The sequence below is a fragment of the Carassius carassius genome, chromosome 15, assembly GCF_963082965.1.
Source record: "Carassius carassius chromosome 15, fCarCar2.1, whole genome shotgun sequence".
Classification (NCBI taxonomy): domain Eukaryota; kingdom Metazoa; phylum Chordata; class Actinopteri; order Cypriniformes; family Cyprinidae; genus Carassius; species Carassius carassius.
The window spans coordinates 7032617-7041005 of record NC_081769.1 but is presented as its reverse complement, the minus strand read 5'-3'; the positions used below and the strand labels follow the sequence as shown (position 1 = coordinate 7041005).

The 8389-nt window shown below is 36.2% G+C and overlaps 1 long non-coding RNA gene across 1 annotated transcript; it reads right to left on the bottom strand.

Moving 5' to 3' along the window:
• Window positions 1-7524: 7524 nt before the first annotated feature.
• On the bottom strand, window positions 7525-8017 carry LOC132157668 (uncharacterized). Its single transcript, XR_009437582.1, has 3 exons — window positions 7877-8017; window positions 7693-7801; window positions 7525-7542 (listed from the first exon to the last, which is right to left on the bottom strand). It is a non-coding gene; the product is annotated as an uncharacterized LOC132157668 (long non-coding RNA).
• Between the last annotated feature and the right edge of the window lie 372 nt (window positions 8018-8389).

The window sequence follows — 8389 nt, the reverse complement described above, 5'->3', positions numbered from 1 at the left end:
CTGATAAGATAAAAAATAAATAAACTCATCTACATCTTGGATGGCCGGAGACTAAGTGTCTAAAACTAAACAAAACCTCCTCCAAAACTCTAGATCTCACCTCAGCAGTCAGCTATGACTCAAGGCCTGTTCACACCATGCCAAATATATGCTGGCAATGTGACAAATATTTGTTTTTGTTTTTTATGAAAACAGAATGTAATTCTCTATTCTAGCTGCACATAACGCTGGTGGTGCTCACGAACAGACTATTTTATTAAACAACAGTGAATAGCAGAGGAAGAAGTCTGAATCTTTTCTCTATCTTGTATATGGTGATGCTTGATAAACATCATAGTGAGGGCTATTTGAAAACATGTAAATACCGTTTTGATTCCTTTTCTTCTCTGTAAAAAACTGGTTTTTCAAACGACACAACACTTTGTGTACTGGAGTAACCAGGGTAATTCAGTTTTTTCTATAAACGCTACCTTCTCTCAGAAAGTGATTAAGCATTTTCGTTCAGCCCTGACTTTTTTACACATTGGTTTGAACAGACAGAATGCAAAAATTTGTCCAAATTTATGTTGGTGTGTACAGGCCTTTACTCTGTAGAATAATGTTGTTGCATTTTATATTAAACATAGAATAGAACAGTTAAGTCTTTTTAATCAAGATTTTCAGTGTTTTTGCAAACATTGTCTACATTATTTTACAGTGGTTATTTAAATGGTTAATGGTGTATTTTTTTAATGAAAGGACTAAATACTGAGTTGGAACTGAAGGAAACATTAGAAGATATTCTGTGCTCGTGCTGACTTCCAGTTTAATATATCGATTGTCAAATTTAGCTGTTTTGTCCATTTCTATATTATTGGAAGGATGTGTCATTGGATATGATATTCTTCTGCTGAAAATAAGTGATATTATTGTAAAGATGAAATGTATGAACCGTAGCACATTGAATGCCCTGCTCATTTGGCAGCATCTTAAAAAAGACTTTGAATGCAGTTGTAACTACAGTTTGTCTCCTATAAATGATAATAAATGTTACGAACAGTGGAGGTTTTCTCCTGTACTAAAAAAAAAAGTTATTGATATTGACAATGGAATGAATACAGTTTGCCTCCTATAAATGATAATAAATGTTATGAACAGTGGAGGTTTTCTCTTGTACTGATAAAAATTATTGACATTGACAATGGAATGAAGTGGAAAAAGATTGTAAATTCTTTTCTGGCCAATTGAAATCACACTAAAGCTTTGTTTAATGTCACACTGTTGATATTGTCTATGTATAAATATTTGAATGTTCGAGGAGGAACAGCACCCTTTAAACATAGCTGTTAAATCAGTGTTTATATATTGCATTTTTTATTCATTTTTCATTGTACTGTGTGTTTAAATATATGGCTGTAATCATGTCATTTTTCATCTATATAAATGAATTGATAACTGCTTTATTGTATTTCTTTAACTACACAACACATTAACATCTGAACATTTTCCAGTTAAATGAAGCACAAATGTTCTGCCATCTCACACTTCAGCTCCACAAAGTACAGACAGAATGACAGTTATTTCATTCAGTATATATTTGGATTTCTGGATTTGATCTAGGCTTGTTTGACATGCCAAATGCCTCATTTTAAAAATGTAGATGAGAGAACAGAGAAGGCGGCTGTATTTGGGAAAGGATTAAAAAAAAGAACTGTCAAGTCTGGCTATTTCAACTTCTCATTGTAGACGTTAATCTATGTAAGCAAAGGCAGATAGCACAATCCATTTTTAGTTTAATATGGTTTCTTTAATATGATTAAATTTCGTTTTATAAAAAATATTGCACTGTCAGTTAAACTATTTAAAAGGAGATAAAAGAAAAGATCATCAATAATCTAGTAATCAAGCTGACTAATAATCAAGCTGATGTGGCCGAAGTACTTAATTATTGCCTTGTTGACCTGGTAGTCACAATTACACAATATTTCTCTACTAAGTATACAGAAGTTTGTCCGGTTAATAAAGTGGAACATGCCCTTACTTTAAGGGCAGTCTCTGGATTAGATGTCAGAAAATGTCTCTTAAACCATTCAGAGTGAAGGATATATTTGGTATGAATGTACAGGTAGTAATGCTTAAAGAGCTTAGCGAGTCACTAGTTAAAGGGATAGAGAACGAGTCAATCTTTTGTTCGTTATCTGGCTCGGCTGGGTGTTCATCTTCAGTTCTCTCTTCACAGCAGTTCAGTCAGTGTACTGTTTGAGTAAATGAATTACTCCAGGATATTGGTTTGTTTTAACTCAGAGGGAGTGTCAGCCACATTAAAAAAGTTAACAGCTTAAGTCATTTGTGGATTAATGCGTATTGGAGACGCGAACCGTTTAAAATGATTCAGTTCGATTTGGTGAACTGGTTCAAAAAGATCCGGTTACATCGAATGATTCGTTCGCGAACTGGGTACCCAGACTGCTTTGTTTTGAACTCTCTCTCACAACAGACACGAAAGAGAAGACAATGATGAATAAAGTCGTAGTTTTTGCTATTTTTGGACCAAAATGTATTTTCGATAGTTCAAAAAATTCTAACTGACCCTCTGATGTCACATGGACTACTCTGATGATGTTTTTCTTACCTTTATGGACATGGACAGTAGACCTTACACAGTTTCAATGGAGGGACTGAGAGCTCTCGGACTAAATCTAAAATATCATAAACTGTGTTCCATAGATAAACTGAGGTTTTACGGGTTTGGAACAACATGAGGGTAAGTTATTAATGACGTAATTTTGCTATTTGGGTGAACTATCCCTTTAATCCTATCACTAACATTATCAATCTTTCAGTTTCTCAGGGGATGTTCCCATGTGCTTGGAAGTCATCTGTTATTGTGCCTATATTCAAAGGTGGCGATCCTCACTCTGCTAGTAATTACAGATGTAATAGTATTTTACCTATTGTCTTAAAAGTTGCAGAAAAATCGATGGCTGCACAAGTCACTAATTATTTGAAAAATAGTTATTTTGCTTTACATCCAGTGCAGTTTGGCTTCAGAGCAAACAATTCAACTGAGATGGCAAACTGTTATTTCACTGAAATTTTTTTTATCTCTATTAGACAGAGGAGGGGTTGTTGGGGTGGTATTTCATTACTTCAGGAGGGCTTTTGACACTGTAAACCACAGAATTCTTATGTCTAAATTTTTCTCCATATACTTTAAGTTGGATTGAATCATACTCGTCAGGTCGCACACAGTATGTTAGTATATAGAATAACAAGTCAGGCCCCATTAGTGTATCCACTGGTGTTCCACAAGGATCTATTCTAGGTCCAATGCTTTTCATGTTGTACATCAATGATCTTCCATCCGTCTGTCCTTACACTAACATCCAAATGTATGCGGATGGTACTTTTATCTGTATACATGGAAGCAGTGTGTCACAAGTTGCAAATGAATTTACAGAATCCTTGGTTCATTTCACATCTAGGCTAGAACAATGCTGTTTACAGTTGAACGTCTCTAAAACAGTGTGTATGTTCTTCACCAAAACTAATAATTCAAGTGTAAGTACCAGATGTTTTTGTATCAGGGGAAAGACTACAAGTTGTATCTGAAAATAAGTACCTCAGTGTTTTGATTGATTCCAGACTTTCATTAAAGACTTTGGTAAAAAAGGTCTGTAACCAGGTCAGATTTTGTCTGTCAAATTTTTTATTTATTCGTGATTATATGTTGTCTTTGGTGTATTTTTCTTCCACGATTATTTCTCATATCACTCATTGTTTAACTACTTGGTTGCAAGCTAGTATATAACTACTCTGAAACCACTGGAGTCTTTGTATAAACAATCACTAAAAAACTCTTGATAAGAAATCAGTTCAGTTTCATAATTGCTCAGTACAGACCAAAAGTTTGGAAACATTACTATTTTTAATGTTTTTGAAAGAAGTTTCTTCTGCTCATCAAGCCTGCATTTATTTGATCAAAAATACAGAAAAAATGTAATATTGTGATGTATTACAATTTAAAATAATTGTTTTTAAATTTATTATACTTTAAATTATCATTTATTTCTGTGATGCAAAGCTGAATTTTTAGGATCATTATCACATGATCCTTTAGAAATCATTCTAATATGATGATTCATTATCAAAGTTGGAAACAGTTCTGCTGCTTAATATTTTTCCAGAACATGTGATACTTTAATACTTTGATGAATAAAAAGTAACACATCCTTGCTGAATAAAAATATTTTATAAAAAAAAAAAAAAAAAAAAAAAGAAGCTATGTTTTTAAAATATAAATATTTTGTAATAACAATATACACTACTGGTCAGTAATTTGGGGTCAGTAATTTTTTTTTTCTTTTTTTCTTTTAATAAAATCAATACTTTTATTCAGCAAGGATGTGTTAAATTGATAAAAAGTAATAGAAAAGAAAATATATTATTAGAATATATATTATTAGAATTTTTTTTTTTTAATAAATGCAGTTCTTTTCAACCTTTTATTCATCAAATATATTAGACAGCAGAACTGTTTCCCACACTCATAATAAATCAGAATGATTTCTAAATGATCATGTGATAGACTGGATGTTACATGTGACACTGAAGGCTGGAGTAATGATGCTGAATATTCAGCTTTGCATTACAGGAATAATTTTTTTTTAAGTATATTCAAATAGAAAACTATTTTTTGAAGTTGTAATAATATTTCACAATATTACATTTTTTTCTGTATTTTTGATCAAATAAATGCAGGCTTGATGAGCAGAAGAAACTTCTTTCAAAAACATTAAAAATAGTAATGTTTCCAAACTTTTTGTCTGTACTGTATGTGTTACGGTAGTCAGGGACAGGAGACTGGAATAACAGAGAATGATGCTTTATTAAGACACAAGCAGAGGAGCGGGTGATGAATGGAGGAGCAATAGGTGAGGATAAGGTGCTGGTGACTGGAGTGGTGAGATGATCCGGAGGGTAGTAGAACGAGTCGATGGAGGCAGACGACACACACACACGATGGGGACTGGAAGACGCTGGAGAGAGGTAAGTCAGGTAAATGGTTAGTCCTTTAGAGTTTGCAGGTAGGTATTGACCTAGTTGCGAATGAGACAAGACGGTGACTGCGTGTGTGTGTGTGTGTGTGACTTTTGAAGGCAGGGCTGATTGCATGTGGATGAGGAGCAGGTGGGTGTGATTAGTATTCAGGTGAGGGTGTGCGCTGTGATTGGTTGGTGTTGGAGCCTGGCATGTCTGTAACAGTACCCCCCTCCCTACGGCCCACTCCTGAGGGCCGGGGACCCCGACAACGTGGTTGCCGTCCTCTTCCCCGTGGAGCAAGTCTGTCAGGGTGATTGGTGTGGAAGGTGTCTAGCAGATTCGGATCCAGGATGTCGTTGCGTGGGACCCATGAGCGTTCCTCTGGACCGTAACCTTCCCAGTCCACTAGATACTCAAGTTGTCCACCACGGCGTCGGGAATCCAAGATCTCGTGAACCTTGTAGGCAGCACCATCGACCAGGATGAGTGGAAGGAGGGCTTCAGCTGTGGCTATGCCAGGCTCTGTGGAGAGGGAGAACGAAGGATGGTGAGGTTTGAGGAGTGATACATGAAATGTGGGGTGGATCCGATACTCAGGAGGAAGATGCAGCTTGAAAGTGACTGGGTTGATCTGCTCTGCGATGGTGAATGGGCCAATAATATGGAGTGAGAATCATGCCAAAACCTCACACACACACAAAACGTGTTTTACTCACACCCAACGATTCACAAACAAACTCAGTGTGGTTTGCAAATCCAAAACATCACTCACAAACTAATGCATTTTGTTCTGCAAATAAAAAATGTAGCTATCAAACAAATACAGTACGTTTTACATATACAAAGAAACGTATTTCTTCAATGACAAAAAATATCCTCCGAGTAAAATCTAAAATTTTTCAAGTACAAAAAAAAATCCTTCAATTAAAAAAAAAAAAAGCTTCAAGTACAAAACAAAATCCTTCAAGTACAAAACAAATTTCTACAAGTACGAAAAACTGTCACGTGACTTTTTACAATAATTTTTTGCCTTGCTGATCCACACGCAAATGCCTTCAGATCCACACACATGCTAGTAAACTGTCATGTAATTCGCACTCCACAACAGCAGGTGGCGCTGTTAGCAACTTGCTTGGTGCCGCCACCGACATGGAAACAGAAGAGAAGAAGAAACGCTAGCGTGAGGGGCGATTTGAACACGATGAGCGGCCAACAGTGTCTAATAGAATATAGAGGCTTCATTCCATGTCAAATCAGTCAGAATCCAGGAAAGTGGTTGCAGCAACATCTCAGATGAAGAGTTTTTCTATATTATATTTGGGTCCCAAAACCAAGGCCTGTAAAAATATTCATATTTTTGTCAGTCCTTGAGATTGTCATTTTTATAGCATCAAAAACACTATCAGAGAACCATGTTTGGGCATTAATATCTTAAAGTGTTATTCATAGCCTCACCAAACTTTGCAGGATGGAAGACAAACATGTTCTTAGTATAACTGAACCAAAGTTTGTACTGCATGCCTATTGAGATTCTGCAAGGCCCTAGATTTGGGTAAATGGCTAAACCCCTGATACTGAGGGTATTATAAACTCATTTTCTGCATCCATATCACACCAGCAGGCTGTCAGCATACATGGGTGCTGCATTTTTTTAAAGCTGAAAATTAGGACATAACCTGCTTGTCAATCAGTTTTAAGAATGAACTTGGCAATGGGTTTGGCAGTGGTCCTTGAGTGAGGTTCTGGGGGGGGGGGGGGGGGGGGGGGGATATATATAAACACACACACACACAACTTTTTAATTCTGACTTTTTCTAGAAAGAGACTATTTTTCCACAAATTTCTTTTTAAATTTCACAAAAAATGCATCCCATTGACATTAATTTGAACCTACATTGACAAAGAAAGTAATGTTATTCAGTCTCAGAATTAATATTGTGTATTTCTGGAGTCTGTTACAAAATGTTATCAAATGTGGTCTGGGTCCTTGATGTAAAAATGTTTGAGAACCACTGCCCTACATAAACACTTTACATGTCTTTTCAGGGATTGTACCTACCACATTTGGACTGGGAGGACAGTGGCCTGCCTGATGTGTCACTGTTCCTGAGATGGGCGATGTACTGAGTGATGAACAAATGGCAGCACTAAGGGCAGCCATAAATCCCCTGGGACACTCCCAATCACATGGCTCAGACATGTACCTACTTACTGTGCAGTATGTCCATCACTTACTAAGCTTACAGTAAAACGTACTCGGCAAAGGACCTGATTCAATGCAATTGTAGCACAAATACAAAAAGAACACTTATTTACAGAACAGTGCCCCTGCTAATAACTGGTTTGTAAGATGTTACAGTTACACAAATAAATATTTCTGAATCAGTGAGGTGGTAATGTTTGATTTTTCTCTGTTTAATCAAATCAGACCAGCAGACATGCCACATGTTAGGACTGCCAACGGCAGCAGGAAGCATAGCTTTTCTCAAGCAGTGCTAGCAACTTAAGACGCATCCGCAGCTAAAACACACACACACACACACACACAAACTCTATTAACTGTATTGCACCATTTATTTTATGTATTATATTTATTTGTTGGTCATTGGATTATTTCAAGGAGTATTTGTAAGTACTATATGTTTTTTTAGATAAGTATATATTTCTGACCCTACCATCATCCTGGTCCAGGCTGGAGTTGTCTCTCTTTAAGATGTACCGCTTTTGGAAATCATCTGTTTTATCATCTTTAATGTGTTCAGAAAACTTCTGGTCTGGTCTGTAATGTAAAGAAGCGGTTACATTAAAAAACTCATACTTGTGACAAATGAGGCCGGTTGAAATCCACACGTACATTCTGGTATTGCTGGTTTTGTTGATAATGACTGATTTCCCGCTCTGATCGACATTATGGTCCAGCCCAAAATACGCCGCCACCCTGTGAAGGAGCATCCTGTGGTATGATGTCATCGGGGGGAACTTCCGCTTTTGACTTCTGTGATCAAAAAAAAAAAAAGAAAAAGAAAGAAAAAGAGTTACCTACTGTACAAAAGCTAATCTAAAGATATATAAATAAATGTAGATATCATTAAGCTCTCTTAATGTCGTAATGAATGTTCAAACCAAACACATGTAGATTATATTATTTTTTATTGTAGTGTGAATACAATCTTAAAACATCTGGGGGGTTGGAACAACCAAAAAAAAATACAATATCTTTTTTTTTTTTACTATGGGGACCTGGTTTTCTCTGTCTTACCCCAACTTGTGCAGCTCTGTGAGTGCATCTAAAATGCCTTTTGGGATGAGAACCTGGTTAGAGGCAGCACTAAAAATAACAGCCTCCTGAAAACTAGAGATGTTCCGA